Source organism: Emys orbicularis, chromosome 13, assembly GCF_028017835.1.
Source record: "Emys orbicularis isolate rEmyOrb1 chromosome 13, rEmyOrb1.hap1, whole genome shotgun sequence".
In the NCBI taxonomy this organism is placed as follows: Eukaryota; Metazoa; Chordata; order Testudines; family Emydidae; genus Emys; species Emys orbicularis.
In genome coordinates, this window is record NC_088695.1 from 33545909 (window position 1) to 33555722 (window position 9814).

The 9814-nt window shown below is 53.2% G+C and overlaps 1 non-coding gene across 1 annotated transcript; it reads right to left on the reverse strand.

Moving 5' to 3' along the window:
* Window positions 1-627: 627 nt before the first annotated feature.
* On the reverse strand, window positions 628-809 carry LOC135888547 (small Cajal body-specific RNA 16). Its single transcript, XR_010561890.1, has one exon. It is a non-coding gene; the product is annotated as a small Cajal body-specific RNA 16 (non-coding RNA).
* Window positions 810-9814: the final 9005 nt, after the last annotated feature.

Here is a 9814-nt window from a genome sequence, read left to right on the forward strand (position 1 = left end):
GGGGAGGGCTCCGGCTGGGGGTGCAGGCTCTGGGGTGGGGCCAGAAATGGGGAGTTCAGGGTGTGGGAGGGAGCTCCAGGCTGGGACCAAGGGGTTCGGAGGGCAGGAGGGGGATCAGGGCTGGGGCAGGGGGTTGGAGTGTGGGAGGGGGGTCAGGGGTGCAGGCTCCGGGCGGCGCTTACCTCAAGCAGCTCCCAGAAGCAGCGGCATGCCCCCCCCTCCAGCTCATAAGTGGAGGCGCGTCCAGGTGCCTCTGCACACTGCCTGGTCCGCAGGCGCCACCCCTGCAGCTCCCATTGGCTGCAGTTCCTAGCAGCCAATGGGAGTTGCGAGGGCGGTGCTTGGGGCAGGGGCATCGTACAGAACCCCCTTGCTGCCCCTATGTGTAGGAGCCAGAGGGGGGATATACCGCTGTTTCTGGGAGCCATGCAGAGCCACGGCACGCATGGAGCGGGGCAAGCCCTTGACCCAGCTCCCTGGCTGGAGCGGGGCAAGCTCTGGACCCTGCTCCCCAGCAGGAGCTCGAGGACTGGATTAAAACATCTGAAGGGCCGACGTGGCCTCCTGGCCATAGTTTGCCCACCCTGATGTAAACCATACATTTTTCCTTGACTTAAACTGGAAAGATTTTGTATGCAGTATCATACATGACCATCAAAATGCTGCAAGAATGCTCACACCTGCTACTGCACAGAGCAAACTCTAGAAAGGAGTCTGCGTAGGATTATTCTAGGGCAAGAGATCAGGCTGGCTGGTACAAGGCTGTGTCACCAAGGGCCCAGCCACACAGCAGCCTTTTCCCAGACCCTGTGCTTTCTACAAAGCCTGCCAAACTCCTGTGCTTCTGTACAGTTGCCTCTTGCCAAGGAAGGAACAGCCAATCCTAAATCAAACTTTAATTAAATGGTTAAAAAGTTACCTCACATGAGCTGCGCCACCAGAAATGGATTTGATGCACCTTAGCCCCAGTACAATCCAAGATGGAGGTGGAAATTGTTCCTTCATTTAGGCAATGGAGAGGTAAACCCTGGCAAGAAATTCGGAGACACATGATCACAGAGCAAAACCAGAATAGCAGAGAGAAAGAGTCAGGCTATGTCTTCGCTACCCGCCGATCCGGCGGGTAGCAATCGGTCTATCGGGGATCGACTTACCGCGTCTAGTGAAGACACGGTAAAATCAATCCCTGATCGCTTTGCCGTCGACTCCGGAAATCCACCTCGGCAAGAGGCGGCAGCGGAGTCGGCGGCAGCGGTCGACTTTCCCGCGTCCTCACCGCCAGGTAAGCCGACCTAAAATACGCAACTTCAGCTACGGTATTCACGTAGCTGAAGTTGCGTATCTTAGGTCGGACCCCCGCTGTAGTGTAGACCTAGCCTCAGTCAGAGTAGGTAAACAAACCTCTCTCATTGCTTGTGAGGGCATATCAGCCTTCATCTCCACTCCACTTACCAAAATGCCTCATTCCATCTGTGCTACAAAAACCACCATGCTGCAGGCACTAGGGCACAACATGGCATCCACTGATGCTATAAACCAGCTAAACCCCTGAAAGAGAGCTAAGGGCCAACATACACTATCAATAGGAACTGTGTTACAAGGCACGGGGGGGGGGGGGGGGGGAGGCGCACAGTGGCTCAGTGAGATCCAGAGGCTAGACTTGGAATAAGGTGTCCCTGCTTCCTACTCCCATCCCTCTTGCTGACCCCCATGTCACACACCCATGTGCATTTCCTCCAATCCCCCTCTCTGCCTCCACTACACCCACAACCCCCTTCTCCACAATTCACACTCCCCACATACACCCCACCCCCTGGCTGGCCTCCACTATTCACCCTCCCTACATACATACACCCCATCCCCCTTGCTTCACCCACTACACCCAAACCCCCTCACTAGTCACCCTCCCTACATTACACGCCAATCCCCCTCTGCCCACATACACCCCCCAACCTCCCTTTCTGGCCCCCATTATTTACCCTCCCCACATACACCCCCAACCTCGCTCGCTGGCCCCCATTATTCACCTTCCCCACATACACCCCATACCCCTTGCTGGCCCCCACTACACCCCAAAACACCCTCACTAGCCCCTATTATTCACCCTCCCCGTATACACCCCAACCCCCCTCGCTGGCCCCCACTACACCCTGCCACCTCGCTTGCTAGCCCCCACTACTCACCCTCCCCACATACACCCCATCCCCATCTCTGCCCACACTACAGCCCCCAACCACGCTCGCTAGCCCCCATTATCCACCCTCCCCCCCACACACAGCCCCGCCCGCCCCGGCAGCACTCCTGGCGGCCCCGGGGAGGAGGAGGCGGCCGGGGGCTCCAGGCCCCACCGCCAGCGAGGTGAAGCAGGATCCGGACCCGCCCGCCGGTTGGGCTCGCGCAGCCGCAAAGGAAAGGCCAAGGCGCGGAAGTCATAGAGAAGGCGGAGCCGGCGGCTAGAAGGGTCCTGCTGAGGAAGTTGTCCAAGAGTGTCAACCAAGAGCGGCCCGCGGAAGTTGCGGTCCTCCCAGCCACCTTCAACTGCCAGCAACGGCTCCAGCCCCTGCTGGGCGGCGCCAAAGTTACCTTGGGCCCAGGGGGACACGTGACCCCGCTGCCGGCAAGAGCAGACCCCGGCGCTGGGCCCAGCCAGTAGGCGGGAAGCTGCGGTGAGGGGGCGTCCCACTGGACTGGACGTGGGGCCGAGTCTGGCTGGGCGGAGCCTCGGGAGGGGGGCGGCCAATGAGAACGGGAGAATGATGGTGGTGGGGATTGGGGGGAGGCGGAGGGAGCCTGGGGGTCAGCCCCAGGGGTAGACCCCCCCCGGGCCCTGGACCACCCCAGAATTTCAAGGGCTGGAAGCGGGGTGAAGCAAGGGGCACCCGGCACCCCCATGAAACATCCAGGGGGGCCAGCCTGGAGTAGCACTGAGAGCAGGGCATAGGGCAGAGGTGAGCAAACTCCAGCCCGTGGGACCCTCCTGCCCGGCCCCTGAGCTCCTGGCCCGGGAGGCTAGTCCCCGGCCCCTCCCCTGCTTTTCCCCCTACCCCGCAGCCTCAGCTCACTTCGCCGCCGGCGCAATGCTCTGGGCGGCGGCTCTGCAGCTGCGCTGCCCGACCCCGGTGCTCTGTGCTGCGCGGTGGCGCGGCTGCCTGTCCTGGTGCTCTGGGTGGCGCGGCTGTAGCGTCGCCAGTGCTCCAGGCAGCGCAATAAGGGGGCAGGGAGCAGGTGGGTTTGGATAGAGGGCTGGGGAGTTTGGGGTGGTGGTCAGGGGGCCGGGGTGTGGGTAGGGGAGGTCAGAGGGCGGGAGACAGGGGGGTTGAATGGGGGCAGGGGTTCTGGGAGTGGTCAGGGAGAAGGGGTGGTTGGATGGGGCAGGGGTCCTGGAGGGGGGGTAGTCAGGAATGAGAAGAGAGGTTGGATGGGGCGGCGGGGGGCAGTCAGGGGTGGGGGGACTGGGGGCGGTCAGGGGACAGGGAGGAAGGGATGGATGGGGCAGGGGCCCCAGGGGGGCCGTCAGGGGGCAAGAAGCAGGGGGGGGTCGGTAGGGGGTGGGGGCCAGGCCACGCTTGGCTGTTTGGGGAGGTACAGCCTCCCCTAACCGGCCCTCCATACAATTTCAGAAACTCGATGTGGCCCTCAGGCCAAAAAGTTTGCCTGTCCCTGGCATAGGGGATGGAACTAGGCGTGCGGGGGTGCAGTAGCACCCTTGGTTTGAAGTGGTTTCCATTATACAGGGTTTACAGTTTGGCTCAATTGCTTTCAGCACCTCTACAGAAATTGTTCCAGCACCTGTAGAACAAGGTGGGACTGGCCCCATGGGTCCTGGCTTCTCCTCCCACCTCTGGGACCTTGGACAAGTCACTTATGCTCCCTGCTGCAGTTTCCCTATCTGGAGGAGGAGGAGGAGGAGAAGGTTATGTCCATCTTATCTATGACTATCACAAGGCTACATCCTGAGTTTGTCCAGAGCTTTCCAGCAACACCCAGCATAAGAATTCAGACCCTCCTGCTCCAAAAGGAGACCCACTTAGCAGTACAGGGCCTATGACACAACTGAGATGTTCTGGGTGTACACAGTAGAGGGCAGTAGTGCAGTTATTAGACAGTTTGCTATAACACCTTCCTACCCACCCATCTCCCAGGAGTGTTATGGGACAATACATTAATAATTGTAAACACTTATAGTAATAATACTTTGCACTTCAGTGACACTTTCCCTCGTAGCAGCCAAGTAAATTATAAATTCATATGCCTCACTTTATTACTGCCCTTTGATTGTACCATGCAGCAACACTGCATCAAATTCACCCTTGGCGCAACTCCACTGAAGCCATGAGAATTCAGTGGAATTACACCAATGGTGAGCTCGGCCACTTCCTGTAACTAACAGCATCTTCGGTGAATGAGTTGTGAGTTGCCTTTGTTTCATTTGTACCAGTTTCCAAATGCAATGAATAAAATCAGCCACAGGCTACAGCTGCTTTGGGTTGTGTAATTTCATTGTTTTATTTCAGAAAATCTTAGTTAGCGGCCCGGTCCTGTAAACACTTACTGCTAGGCATGGTCCCATAGACCAGTGGTCTCCAAACTTTTTTGATCGCGCACCCCTATCAGTAAAAAAATTTTGAGCACACACCCCCAATATATGTATATTTATTTATTTATAAATTATATACACGTACTACTGTACTAATATATTATGTACATTATAAAACATACACAAAAATAGAAATTAAAAAAGGATGAGATAAACACGAAAAACAATATTTAAAAAAAAATTTATTTTATTTATTAACGGTACAAAAAACCTTTTTGCTCTCACAAAAAAAAAATATTTTTTAGTGAGAGCAATGTGATTGAATATACTTCATTATTTCTGAAAATCTTGGTTTAACACTTTGTAATACAGCGATTCGAAGGTCTGGATTAGAGTTAGGGTGTGGGAGGGCGCTCAGGGTGGGGTGCGGGGTCTGGAAGGGAGGCAGGAGGTGCAGAGAACTTACCTGGGGCAGCTCCTGTTTGGTGCGGGGGTTGTGCAGGTGGGTCTGCGCAGCGCAGCACCGCTCCCATGGCCACGATTCTGGGAGCTGCCCTCCCTGGGGCCCTGGCCTGCAGCTCTAAAGCCCCTTTTGGAATGCGGTCCTGTGAGCACAGGCTGGAGGACTCAGGAGGAGCAGGGGCAGCTGCGCAGCCAGCAGCCGGAGAGAAGCGGCGCTTTCCCCTTCAAAGTGCCGCTTCTCTCCGGCCGGCTTTGAAGGGGAAAGCGCCGCTTCTTTCTGGCCGCTGGCTGCGTGGCTGCCCCTGCTCCTCCACAGACCGGAGGACTCAGGGATGCATTCCGAAAGGGGCTTTAGAGCTGCAGGCCAGGGCCCTGGGGCCCCCTTAGCCCAGGGCCCTGCATCCCCTAAAGCCCCTGCGTTCTAGGTGGCCCTGCCTGGACGGGGGGGGGGGGGGCAGCTTCCCTGCTCGCTCCCTCCCTCCCTCCTCCGGCCGCCCTTTTAAATTTTTTTCTCCAGCGGTGCTCCTCCCGCCGCGCCCCCCATGGATCATCTTGCGCACCCCTTGGGATGTACGCACCCCATTTTGGAGACCACTGCCATAGACGTCAGCGGGATTTCTCATTTTCACTATGGACGCTACGTTTTGCTGGATCGACCCCTGTATTTATGCAGCTATGGCTAGAATAGAGGCTGGTAGCCAGCTAGAAAAAGGCATACATCAGGGTGCATAAAAGAGGGAGCTGAAATTTGGCCATGAACACCATGCCTCACAGTGGCAGAACAGTTTCTAAGCTGAATTGACACTTCCTCTGACTTCAAAGTATTCTGTATTCCTCTGACTTCAAAGTATTAATGCTGAACACATTTTTAGACTTTTCCCTAAAAATTAATTTATAACCTGAGGTCAAACACAAGAAGCTTTAGCCCCAAGGGTAAGTTTCTGCTGCAGTAATCTACCTATAGACCTCAGAGATTTATGCCATTGACTTCAGTGGGAGTAGGAGAAGGCCCTTAAACTAGCCATTCTAGCTCAGCATTAACTATATAGCTGAAATTCTGTGCTGTGCTTCCTGGAGGTGCAGCACAAGGATACGGGGGACAAAGGTGGCTTTAACTTAACTTGGCACACTCCCAATTCTGGCTCCTATGACCCCCAGTGTAACTTAGATCAACCAGAATGGCCACAGAAACACGTACTACAGCACTGCCCTGGGAACATCTCTTATGCCTAGGATGATCCAGGTAATTATAGGTCTGTCAGTCTGACATCAATCCTGGGCAAGATAATGGAGTGGCTAATACGGGACTCAATAAAGAATTAAAGGAGGGTAATATACCGAATATACTCGCTCATAAGCTGGTTCGTTTATAAGCTGACCCTCCCCCCCCCCCCGAAGATGGATAAGTAAAAATGGAATTTTTTTATGACCCATTCATAAGCCGACCCTATAATTCAGGGGTCGGCAAACTTTGGCTCCCGGGCCATCAGGATAAGCCACTGGTGGACCGAGACAGTTTGTTTACCTGGAGCGTCTGCAGGCACGGAGTTAAACCTAAGTAAAGAAAGTGTCCCGGCCCGCCAGCGGCTTACCCTGACGGGCCGGGACAGCAACTGGTAGGGAAATTTGGGGTGGGAGGGGGAAGCTGGGGGTCAGGGGAGTAACCCCTATGACCACCCCCCACATGACCCCACCCCTAGCCCGGGACCCCCACACTCTCCCCATCCCATCCCTTTCCACCTTATCTGGGGAGGGCAAGGGGAGGATGTCTCTGGCCTGGCCGGAGCTGCTCCGGCAGGCTGGGCGGCGCAGCCCAGCAGCATGGCCGTAACGTTCTCCGGCGGGAGGGGCGGGCAGCACAGCCACAGCCTGCTCCGACAGGCCGGGCTGGGCGGCACGGCCGCAGCCTACCAGCCCCGGAGCTGCAGCTGCTTCGGAGGCTGGGGGGAGAGCAGCGTTGGCAGAAGCGGAGAGACTCTGGCCCCGCCTCTTCCCTTCTGGCTCTGCTGGCTGTGTTGCCTCTCCTTGCCCCCTCTGTTGGGGGGAGGGGCTGTGTCCCACCTCTCCCTCTCTATACCCGTTCATAAGCCGACCCCCTTCTCTGGTGCTTCCCTTTTTTACTAAAAACATTTGGCTTATGAACGAGTATATACGGTAATACATGCCAATCAACATGGGTTTATGGAAACTAGATCCTGTCAAATTAACTTGATTTTTTGGGGGTGAAATTACAAATTTGGTTGATAAAGGTAATGGTGTTGCTGTAATATACTTAGACCTCTTTAAGGCATTTGACTGGGTACCACATGACTTTCTGATTAAAAAAGTAGAATAATATTAAATTAACATAAGAATGGCCATACTGGGTCAGACCAATAGTCCATCTAGCCCAGTATCCTGTCTTCTGACAGTGGCCAATGCCACATGATTCAAAGGGAATGAACAGAACAGGGCAATTATCCGGTGATCCATTCCCTGTCATCCCGTTCCAGCATCATGGCACACATTAAATTGAGTAAAAGCTGGCTAACTGATAGATCTCAAAATGTAAGTGTGAATGGGGAATCATCATCAAGTTAGTGTGTTTCTAGTGGGGTCCCAGTTCTTAGTCTTATGCTATTTAACATTTTTATCAGTGACCTGGCAGAAAACAAAATCATGACTGATAAAGTTTACAGATGACACAAAAATTGGGGGAGTGCTAAATAATGAAGAGGACGGGTCACTGATACAAAGCGATTGGAATCACTTGGTAAGTTGGGCACAAGCAAACAATATGCATTTCAATATAATTAAATGTAAATGTATACATCTAGGAACATAGAAAGGAACATAGAATTGGGCCATACTTACAGCGTGGAGGACTCTGCAAAAGGTTTGGGGGCATAGTGGGCTGCTGTGGCCGAAAGGGCTAATGAGATTCTGGGATGCACATATGGGAATCTTGAATAGGAATAGAGAGGTTATTTTACCCTCTGTATTTGGCATTGGTGTGACTGCTGCTGGAATAGTGTGTCCAGTTCTGGTGTCAACAATTCAAGAAGGATGTTGATAAAGTGCAGAGGGTTCAGAGAAGAGCCATGAGAATTGCTAAAGGATTAGAAAGTGTGCCTTATAGTGATAGACTCCAGGAGCTTAATCTATTTAGTTTAACAGAGAGAAGGCTAAGGGGTGACTCGATAAAAGTCTGTAAGTACCTACATGGGAAACAAATAATACAGCAGAGAAATGTAAAACAATGCAATAGCTGGAAGTTGAAGCTAGATAAATTCAGACTAGAAATAAAGTGTAAATTTTTTACAGTAAGAGTCATTAACACTGAGCAATTTATCAATGGTGGGGGTGGATTCTCCATCACTTGTCAATTTTTAAATCAAGACGGGATGTTTTTCTAAAAGGTATGATGCAGGAATTACTTTGGGGAAGTTTGATGGTCTGTGTTACACAGGAGGTCAGACTAGGTGATCACAATCAGGGCCGTCCCTAGCCATTTTGGTGTCCTACGCAGCCCCCCCCCCCCCCCCCGTGGGGCAGCTGTGGGTGGCCCCAGGCCTCCACGGGGGGGTTGGCCCCAGGCCTCCACGGGGGGGCTGGCCCCATGCCTCCGTGGGGAGAGGGCTGGGGGGAAGGGGGGAAACTGGCCCCAGTCCGCTCCGCTGTGGTCCCCTGGCTCCGAGCCTTGGGGGACAGGGGGGAACTGCCCTGCAGCACTCACCAGCGGCACGGCTGGGGTCGGGTCGCTCCACTTACCATGTGGTGAGTGCAGGCCCATCCCCCTGCAGCAGTCCTCAGGGGAGTGGGGGCAGAGCAGGGGCGGGAAGAGGCAGAGCTGGGGTGGAGCAGGGGTGGGGGCCATGGGGAAGAGGCAGGGCAGGGGCTGGAGCAGTACACAGCTGTGCAGGGCACCAGGAAATGTGGTGCCCCAAATTCCCTGGTGCCCTACGCAGCTGCGTACTTTGCATATGGGTAAGGACGCCCCTGATCACAATTGTCCCTTCTGGCCTTGGAATCCATGAATCTATGAGTAAGTCTCCCCGGGACCCTGCAGGCTGTTAATGGCCCCATATGCTTCAGCATTCGTATTTGGGATTGCAGTGGGGGGTGGGAGGAATCCCTCCTCGTAACTATAAAGTTGTTACTGACATGCTGTCTATGATCTCTCTGGTCCACAGTGCATTATTCTATTGGAGGGGGGCTGTAAAAGATACATCCCTTGTAGTGTAGGAATTACAAAAATAATCCAGGAATTCCAGATACTCACAGTTATATACAGCAAATCCTGCCATGCTGTTTTGAGCAGATGACACCTGCAGTGAAGTTTTGTGTTTATTCTGATTTATAATTGAGACTAAGTGATGGATCTACCTAATTCATAAGGTTCTTTATTATGAATTAACACTTCCTAATTATGTTGTAACTTTGCCAAGAAATAGTCTGATTAAAACCAGAAATTATCCCCTAAATTTTATGAGTGTTATATCGTGCTTTAGCCATGCAGTACCCATCAATTAATGAGTCAGTGGCTTAAAATCCATGCTGTGCTTTGAATATACACACCGATAGCACTATAATAAAATTAACTCCCCAAACCACTCTTCTGATTTTCGGAGGTACTGAACACCATAACTCCAATTAAAGTCAATGGGATCTGTTGATGCTCAGCACTTCTGAAAATTCAGCCCTTAATTAGGCCCTCTAATTGAGAACGCTCATGTTAAAGTGCAGGATAAGCAGTTTCATATTTCTAAGCAGTCATCACAATTCAACTCCCAACTCAAGCTTTACATTAGAAGGCAAAGGAATAGAAGAAGTGAG